We start from the raw sequence: 10,002 nt of genomic DNA, 5'->3' as shown, positions 1-10,002 counted from the left end.
AATTGATACGCAAAACAACGCCGGATTCAAAACTTGCAACCAACAGAATGTTATATATATGGGGGATACAGTCTTCCCAGCTCTGCAGAGTTATTAGATCATTTATTTTGGTATTGTCCATATGTAGCAAATTTTTTGGTCACAGGGCCAGGAATGGCTGAAGAATTGCAACATTTGCCTAGAACTAACACTGCAGATAGCAATGCTGGGTGATTTGAAAAGCCATAGTCAATCAATCAATAATATAATCATTATTTTAGCAAAAATGTTTATTTTTAATTTACAATTTGTAGAAGCTATGAGAAAAGAAAGTTCAGTACTTTTGTGTAGCATCACAGCACAGTTGAAAAATATATGGCAAATAGAAATCCAAAATGGATGGTGTTAAGAGATAGATGGGAGAGGTTGAATGGAGCCGAAGGGTGGGACTAATAACAAGATAACCAATGTAAAACATTTGGGGTCTGTAAAATGTATATAGGTTCAGACATGTTGTGATATAGCACAGTTACAAATAGAAATCAAACTGGATGGACATCAGAAATAGAGGAAGGACTAAAAAAACACAAATATAACTATTGTAAAATAGATTGCGTCTGTAAAATGTGTATAAGATGTATAAACTTAAGGTAGAAGCCTAAGTGTTATTGTTTATTAGTTTACTCCAATTGGGGGAAGGGTGGTAGGGTTTGCGGGGAATAATAAAGGTATATTCTAAAAAAAGTATGTATATCTATATAGGTATGTGTATGTATATATATGTGTATATGTTTGCATATGTGTATGTACGTGTATGTATATGGATATAAATAGCTACCCAAAAAATATATGGGAGATTGGAAATGATGCAGACAATTACATTGATGGAAGCAACAATTTTTTCGCAATATTAAGGTGATCCACCCCTTAAAGAAAAATCGAAATAAAAACAAAGTTAAATTGCAATTATAAACCCAGAAATTAGTCAGTAGCCGACGCCTATTGGAATAACAAGTCAATCTCGCAAATAGGCCATTTACAATGGTTTGTAGTTTTAAAACATCTTAGGGCTATGCGTCCCATCAGCAGGACACCTTTCGACAACTTCCGGGGATATTGGAGGGCGCGCAATTCCTATAAATAATAACAAAAATGATGCATATTAAACATCTAGGTACATATACGTGTCTTATATTGTTTAAAAGCTTAAATTCTTGTTAATCTAACTGCATTGTCCGATTTAAAATAGGCTTTACAGCCAAGCATGCCATGCGATTGTTTGAGGACGGCGCACCACATCAAAATATTTTTCAACCAATACAGGCTTCGTAAAATGACAAATAGCGATTAAATATTCACTTACTTTTTGAAAATATTCCTCTGATTTACAATCCCAAGCGTCCCAGCTACAACATGCATGGTCATTTTGTTTGATAAAATCCTTCTTTATATCCCAAAAAGTCTGTTTTGTTGGTGCAATCGATTTAAGTAATCTACTCGTTCAACATGCAGAGAAAGGAATCCAAAAAACTAAAGCTAAACTTTGTTAAAAAACATCAAAATACGTTTCTATTTAATCCTCAGGTACCCTAAAATGTAATTAAACTAAAATATTTCATACAGAAAGAAGTATGTTCAATAGAGAAGTAAAACTATCAAGTGCGCCTCCTCTTTGTCGCGCGCGCACAGACTGATTTCCAACTCTGACTCCCTGTACCAAAACTTACATTTCTAACTCGTTTGGGAAGAAACGAGACGGAAACCTTGAACAAATGCTGTTGACATCTAGTGGAAGCCATAGGAATTGCAATATGGGAGCTGGAATTGCATAGGACCTATAGCAATAGTTATAGTCTCACACATTATCTTAACATCTCCACAAACTTCAAAGTGTCTTCTATCCAATGATACCATGTTATATGCATATCCTGGCTTCTGGGCCTGAGTAACAGGCAGTTTAATTTGGGCAGGTCAATCAGACAGGAAGTGGAGAAAAATAAACCCTAGCCTGAAGAAGTTTTAACATATTGCACATAATAACTGCATAATTGCCATAAAATAGACTAACATACATTTTTAGAAGTTAGTCCAAGTGTTTTTTTAGATTATTATAATAATTTTTTTAGGATGTTAAAAAAGTTTGTTAAAATGTTTCTTGCACAGAGATTCAGAGATCCTGTATCCAACTTTCGTCACTCAAACTCTCCTGTCGGATTTAACAATGGTTATGCACACGCGCAAATGCGATTTATTTCCAATTATAAACTGGGTGGTTTGAGCCCTGAATGCTGATGGGTTGAAAGCTGTGGTTTATCAGACCATTTACCATGGGTGTGAAAAAAATACTTTTTACTGTTCTAATTAACTGACTTGTCTAGTTAAATACATGTTAAATAAAAAAATACAAAATAAATAAATGTTATATTAAGCTGGTTTTCAGGCCATTTGGGCAGGTTATGAGAGAAATGTTATGTACACCTGGTAACCCTGTACTCTATTATTAAGGCTCAGCTAGGCCTCAGGTATGTCGGTACTGTCATGACTTTCCCTCCTGGGTGAGGATCAAAGAGAATCCCCCCCCCTCTCTCCCACCAGAGAGGAAGAGGGGGAGTGGGGACAGTTCTAGGACTTTAAAGACCAGTCATAAACTTTCTCTCTCTTGCCTTTGCAGAATTGAGACTGGAATGTTACAAAAGGGAGAGACTTTCCAGTACTTTAACATCAAAAGATTGGACATTGAAACAATATTTCTCACAAACAATAATCATGTCATATCAGTTGTTGTTTTGTGAAATCATTAAGGACAGTATAACTAAATAACTGTATCTCTGAAAGTGTATGCATTCAAGGGTTTACATCTAAATGTTGTAAAACCGATAGGATTAAAAATGAAACTCTTTGTGAAAAGATAGCAAGATGATTTTAGCCTTCTAAATGAGATAATTGTTGTCATAGAAAGTTTTACCCAATCAGTAACCACACCTACGTGAGCACAGGCGTTGTGGCAACGTGATGGAATTGCCATCTAAGGCGAATGCATAAAAATACGACATTTACTTAAGACCAGTACATTGCCGGGTTGGTACTGGCCTGTAAAATGGTTTAAAACTAGAAGACCAGAAAACGTGGAGCCGTGGCAACACATTGAAATGGTAACAATTTAAATAAGGACCAAACTGGAGGACGGGGTTGAGCAGCATGTCATGAATGGTTAGATTCTACCAGACTGGAATACGTGCAGCGCGAGCTGAAAGAAATGGCAGCCGTTTTACAGGCGACTAACTAATTGTGTATTTTGTAGATAATGTTTCTGCCACCGTATCTTACGGCAAAAAAGAGCTTCTGGATATAAGGACAGCGATCACTCACCTCGGATTAGACAAAGAATTTTCTTCAACAAGCAGGACACACAGGATGTACTTCAGACACCCGAAAAGGCCGAAATCCCCATCACTGGCAAGAGAAAGAGACGCAGGTATAGAGGGCACAGGACGGGGTGCCTCGTAAGGATCCGCAGACGGCGATTGGGAAAGCAGCCCTTACCTAAAATATTACTTGCCAACATACAATCATTTGGCAATAAATTAGAGGAGGTACGATCACAAGTATCCTACCAACGGGACATCAAAAACTGTAATATCTTATGTTTCACTGAATCGTGGCTGAATGACGACATGGAAAACATTCAGCTAGCGGGTTATAAGCTACACCGGCTAGACAGAACAGCACATTCCAGTAGGACGAGCTGGGGGCGGTCTGTGTATATTTGTAAACAACAGCTGGTGCACAAAATCTAAGGAGGTATCTAGAATTTGCTAACCTGAAGTAGAGTATCTCATGATAAGCTGTAGACCACACCATTTGCCAAGAGAGTTTTCATTTAAAAAAATTGTGGCTGTTTATTTACCCCCACAGACGGGAGCTGGCACTAAGACCGCACTGAGTCAGCGGTATAAGGAAATAAGCAAACAGGAAACCGTTCACTCAGAGGTGGCACTCCTAGTGGCCGGGGACTTTCATGCAGGGAAACTTAAATCAGTTCTACCTAATTTCGATCAGCATGATAAATGCGCAACCAGAGGGAAATAAATTCTAGATCAACTTTACCCCAAACACAGAGACGCGTACAAAGTTCTCCCTCGCCCTCCATTGGACGACAGTGTGATCACGCTCTCCGTAGCCAATGTGAGTAAGACCTTTGAATAGGTCAACCTTCACAAGGCCTCGGGGCCAGACAGATTACCAGGACGTGCACTCCGAGCTTGTGCTGACCGTCTGGCAAGATGGTAATGCCAAAACAAGTCTATAATACCAAAATATTTCAAGCAGACCACCATAGTCCCTGTGCCCATAAACACTAAGATAACCTGCCTAAATGACTACCGACTCGTAGGACTCACGTCTGTAGCCATGAAGTGCTTTGAAAGGCTGGTCGTGGCTCACATCAACACTTTTATCCCAGAAACCCTAGACCCACTCCAATTTAACAGATCCACAGATGATGCAATCTCTGTTGCTCTCCACTATGCCCTTTCCCACCTGGACAAAAGGAACATCTATGTGAGAAAGTTATTAATTTACTACAGCTCAGCATTCAACACCATAGTGCTCTCAAAGCTCATCACTAAGATAAGGACCCTGGGACTAAACATCTCCCTCTGCAACTGGACCCTGGACTTCCTGATGGGCCGCCCCCAGGTGGTAATGGTATTTAACAACACATCCGCAACGCTCATCCTCAACACGGGGGCCCCTCAGGGGTGAGTGCTCAGTCCCCTCTTGTACTTCCTGTTCACTCATGACTGCATGGCCAGGCATGACTCCAATACCATAATTACGATAGCCGACGACACAACAGTGGTAGGCCTGATCACCGACAACGATGAGACCTGCCCGTGTGGTGCCTTGATAACAACCTCTCCCTCAAGGTGATCAAGACAAAGGAGATTATTGTGGACCTCAGGAAAAGGAGGACCGAGCATGCCCCCATTCTCATCGACAGGGCTGTAGTGGAGCAGGTTAACCTTTCTCGCCCAGGGGTTCCGCTAGCGAAACACCCACAACATTCCGCTGACAAGGCAGCGAGCGAAATTCAAAAATATTTTTTTGAAATATGTAACTTTCACACATTAATGCAACCGCTGTCAGATTTTCTTTTTAAATTACGGAAAAATAAACCATGCAATAAACTGAGACGGAGCTCAGAACAATAGCCAAATTAGCCGCCATGTTGGACAGAAACCAGAAAATACATGATAAATGTTTCCTTACCTTTGGATGAACTTCATCAGAATGCAGTCCTAGGAATCCCAGGTCCACAATAAATGCTTGATTTGTTCGATAATGTCTGTTATTTATGTCCAATTAGCTACTTTCTAATTGTTTACCAAACTCCCTAACCAAAGTCTCAAAGCGCGTCCACTATAACGTGACGAAATGTCCAAAAGTTCCGTTACAGTCAGTAGAAACATGGCAAACGATGTACTGAATCAATCTTTAGAATGTTGTTAACATACATCTTGAATAACGTTCCAACCGGAGAATTACATCGACTTCAATTGACCGATTGAACGGAGCTCACTCTCACGTGAACGCGCCAGTTCAATGCGTGGGCACCTCATGGAAGTGATTACTCATTCCTGTCTCCTTCGGCCACCCTTCACATTAGAGTCATCAGCCAAATTTCGATTGACTGTTGACATCTAGTGGAAGCCGTAGGAAGTGAAAACCCATCCATATCTCTCTGTATTTTCAATGAGAGCTTGGTTGAAAATCTGGCACCCCCAGAAAATATCCAAACAGGAAGTGGAACTTCTCAGGTTTTTGCCTGCCATATGAGTTCTGTTATACTCACAGACATAATTCAAAAATAATTAGAAACTTCAGAGTGTTTTCTATCCAATACTAATAATAATATGCATATATTAGCAACTATGACATAGGAGCAGGCCGTTTACTCTGGGCACCTCTGTGCACCTTTCATCCAAGCTACTCAATACTGCCCCTTCAGCCATAAGAAGTTAACACAGTGTCCAAGGAAGGGTCAGATGTATACAGAATGGTGTCGTCTGCGTAGAGGTGGATCAGGGAATCACCCGCAGCAAGAGCGACATCGTTGATATATATAGAGAAAAGGGTCGGCCCGAGAATTGAACCCTGTGGTGCCCCCATAGAGACTGCCAGAGGTCCGGACAACAGGCCCTCTGATTTGACACACTGAACTCTATCTGAGAAGTAGTTGGTGAACCAGGCGAAGCAGTCATTTGAGAAACAAAGGCTGTTGAGTCTGCCGATAAGAATACGTGATTGACAGAGTCGAAAGCCTTTGCCAGGTCGTTGAAGACGGATGCACAGTACAGTCTTTTATCGATGGTGGTTATGATATCGTTTAGTACGTTTTGCACAGCGGAGAAGGTACGGTGGGATTCAAAATGGTTGGTCATCTGTTTGTTAACTATTGCTACGGGTATACAGAGATGACCAGTTTACAAGGAGTATAGAGTGCAGTGATGTGTCCCGTAAGGAGTATTGGTGGCAAATCTGATGGCCAAATGGTTAAGAACATCTAGCCACTCGAGAGCAGCCTTACCTGCAGATCTATAAATTCTTCTCCGTAATCTAGCGTGGGTAGGATGGTCATCAGAATCAGGGTTAGTTTGGGAACTGGTGTGAAAGGATAGCGATTACGATAGAGGAAACAAAGCCTAGATTTAACTTTAGCCTCCAGCTTTGATATGTGCTGAGAGAAGGACAGTGCACCATCTAGCCATACTCGTATGAGGTGACTACCTCAATCTCTAAGCCCTCAGAGGTAGTACTCATACCGTTGGGGAGAGGGGCATTCTTCTTACCAGACCACATGACCTTTGTTTTGGAGGTGTTCAGAACAAGGTTAAGGGCAGAGAAAGCTTGTTGGACACTAAGAAAGCTTTGTTGTAGAGCATTTAACTCAAAATCCGGGGAGGGGCCAGCTGAGTATGGACCGTATCATCTGCATGTAAATGGATGAGAGAGCTACCTACTGCCTGAGCTATGTTGTTGATGTAAATTGAGAAGAGCTTGGGGCCTCGAATCGAGCCTTGGGGTACTCCCTTGGTGACAGGCAGTGGCTGCGATAGCAGATGATCTGACTTTATACACTGCACTCTTTGAGAGAGGTAGTTAACAAACCAGGCCAAAGACCCTTCAGGGACACCAATAGTCCTTAGCCGGCCCACAAGAATGGAATCGTCTACCATATCAAAAGCTTTGGCCAAGTCAATAAAAATAGTAGCACAATATTGCTTAGAATCAATGGTAATGGTTACATTATTGAGGACCTTTAACTTCTTTATAATAGGGGGCAGCATTTTCACTTTTGGATGAATTGCGTGCCCATAGTGAACTGCCTCCTACTCTGTCCCAGATGCTAATATATGCATATTATTATTACAATTGGATATAAAACACTCTGAAGTTTCTAAAACTGTTTTAATGATGTCTGTGAGTATAACAGAACTCATATGGCAGGCAAAAACCTGAGAAAAAATCCAAACAGGAAGTGAGAATTCTGAGACTGTTCAATGTTCAACTCATCGCCTATTCAATTCCCTGTAAGATATGGATCTGTTTGCACTTCCTACGCCTTCCACTAGATGTCAACAGTCTGTAGAACGTGGAAAGAAGCCTCTAGTGTGATGTGGGACCGGATGGGAGGTGTTTCAGCCATTGGTCTGGCAGAATGCCAGTTCCTGGTCACGTGCGTTCCAAACGATATCATCTTGCTTTCCATAACTTCTATAGACACAAAGGAATTCTGCAGTTGGAATGTTATTGGATAGTTATGATAACAACATCCTGAAGATTGATTCTCTACTTAGTTTGACCAGTTTATTCGACCTGTTATATAACTTTTTGAAGTTTTCGTCCGAGTTTGCCTGCATTTGCGCGAGCATTTGGACATGTGCACTAAACATGCTAGCAAAAGTAGCTACTTAGACATAAGTAATGGACATTATCGAACAAAACAACGATTTATTGTGGACCTAGGATTCCTGGGAGTGCATTCTGAAGAAGATGATCAAAGGTAAGGGAATATTTATGATGTAATTTCGTTTTGACTCCAACATGGCGTTGAAATGTTGTTATTTTTGAGCGCCGTCTCAGATTATTGCATGGTGTGCTTTTTATGTAATTTAAAAAAAAATCTGACACAACTGTTGTATTAAGAACAAGTGTATCTTTAATTCTATGTAAAACATGTATCTTTCATCAAAGTTTATGATGAGTATTTCTGTTATTTGACGTGGCTCTCTGCAATTTCTCTGGATATTTTGGAGGCATTTCTGAACATGGCGCCAATGTAAACCGAGATTTGTGGATATAAATATGCACATTATCGAACAAAACATAAATGTATTGTGTAACATGATGTCCTATGAGTGTCATCTGATGAAGATCATCAAAGGTTAGTGATTCATTTATCTCTATTTCTGCTTTTTGTGACTCCTCTCTTTGGCTGGAAAAATGGCTGTGTTTGTCTGTGAATAGGCACTTACCTAACATAATCGTTTGTGGTGCTATCGCTGTAAAGCCTATTTGAAATCGGACAATGTGGTGGGATTAACAAGAAGTGTATCTTTAAAATGGTGTGAAATACTAGTATTTTTGAGGAATTTTAATTATGAGATTTCTGTTGCTTTGAATTTGGCGCCCTGCACTTTCACTGGCTGTTGTTATATCGATCCCGTTAACAGGATCTCAGCCATAAGAAGTAAGTACAAGGTCAATGATATTAACACAATTTAACCCTTCAAGAATAAAACATTATTTTAAACATCTACTCGGTACCTGTACATTTACAAAGTTTTTTATAATAGCAGCATCGTGTATGATACAACAACACCAGTTGATGGATATACAATACATCATTCTTGTTATTGTTGTTTTAGAGTGGTACAATAAGGGATGACACACAGCAACATAGCGATCAATAGATATCAAGACCAAACTGCCCAGAGATAAAGAAGTACATAAACAAGTGATGTAGAATTGAAGCACACAGAAATATTCCTCAAAACCCCAGCATGATTCAATTATTGCTACCGTCGTTACTGGTATCGCAATCAATCCCACCAGGAGATCTGACACAGCCAGAGAGAGGATGAGCAGGTTGGTTGGAGTGTGGAGCTGCTTGAAGTGAGAGATGGAGATGATCACCAGTATGTTAAAAAATACTGTAACCGCTGAAATCAATGAGATGAAGATGTAGATTGCTAAGTGCATTGAAGTCAATGGTGAAGCCTTTCTGCAAGAAGAGTTTCTGTCTTGAAAACAGTATTGAACATCTTCGTGTTCCTCCATTTGTGTTAAAAGGTCAAAATGCTGAGGTCATCCTGCTCCTACTTGGTCCTGTGTGTGACCCTGTCAGGTCAGCCTTCTGACAAACTCTGAGCTCTGCCTCTATCCCTGAGTTACTGACAGCCAGTCTCTCTGCACACACACACACACACACACACACACACACACACACACACACACACACACACACACACACACACACACACACACACACACACACACACACACACACACACACACACACACACACACACACACACACACACACACACGAACAAACGGTTGGATAAACAAATCATTTGTGAATACTTGATGCAATGTATGACAGGATTGGATGTTGCTTTGCCAACCTAGTCTGTCCTTCAGCCTTACTGATAGTTAGAGATGAGAAAAAAGCTACATTTTCTCAACTTTGCATTTTAATATAGTATGAGTTATGTTTTAGTCACTCAAAGGCTATTTTAAATGGGAAACATGATAACTGTGTAAGACTGTTTTGGGTGATGTCAGTTCTCAGATTGGACCATAATCCACAACCTCAGGAGACATGACGGTACGCCACATGTCAGCTGGCTAGTGTAGGAAAGCTGACAGAAAGGAAATTGATCATTCCACAGGAACATTCCATACACTTTGAAAATGTCCATCTGGACTGAAATCGGAACAATTCTACTTCAAATTGAG

The sequence above is a fragment of the Salvelinus namaycush genome, chromosome 19, assembly GCF_016432855.1.
Source record: "Salvelinus namaycush isolate Seneca chromosome 19, SaNama_1.0, whole genome shotgun sequence".
NCBI classification, from domain to species: Eukaryota; Metazoa; Chordata; class Actinopteri; order Salmoniformes; family Salmonidae; genus Salvelinus; species Salvelinus namaycush.
This window is presented reverse-complemented; position numbering follows the sequence as displayed.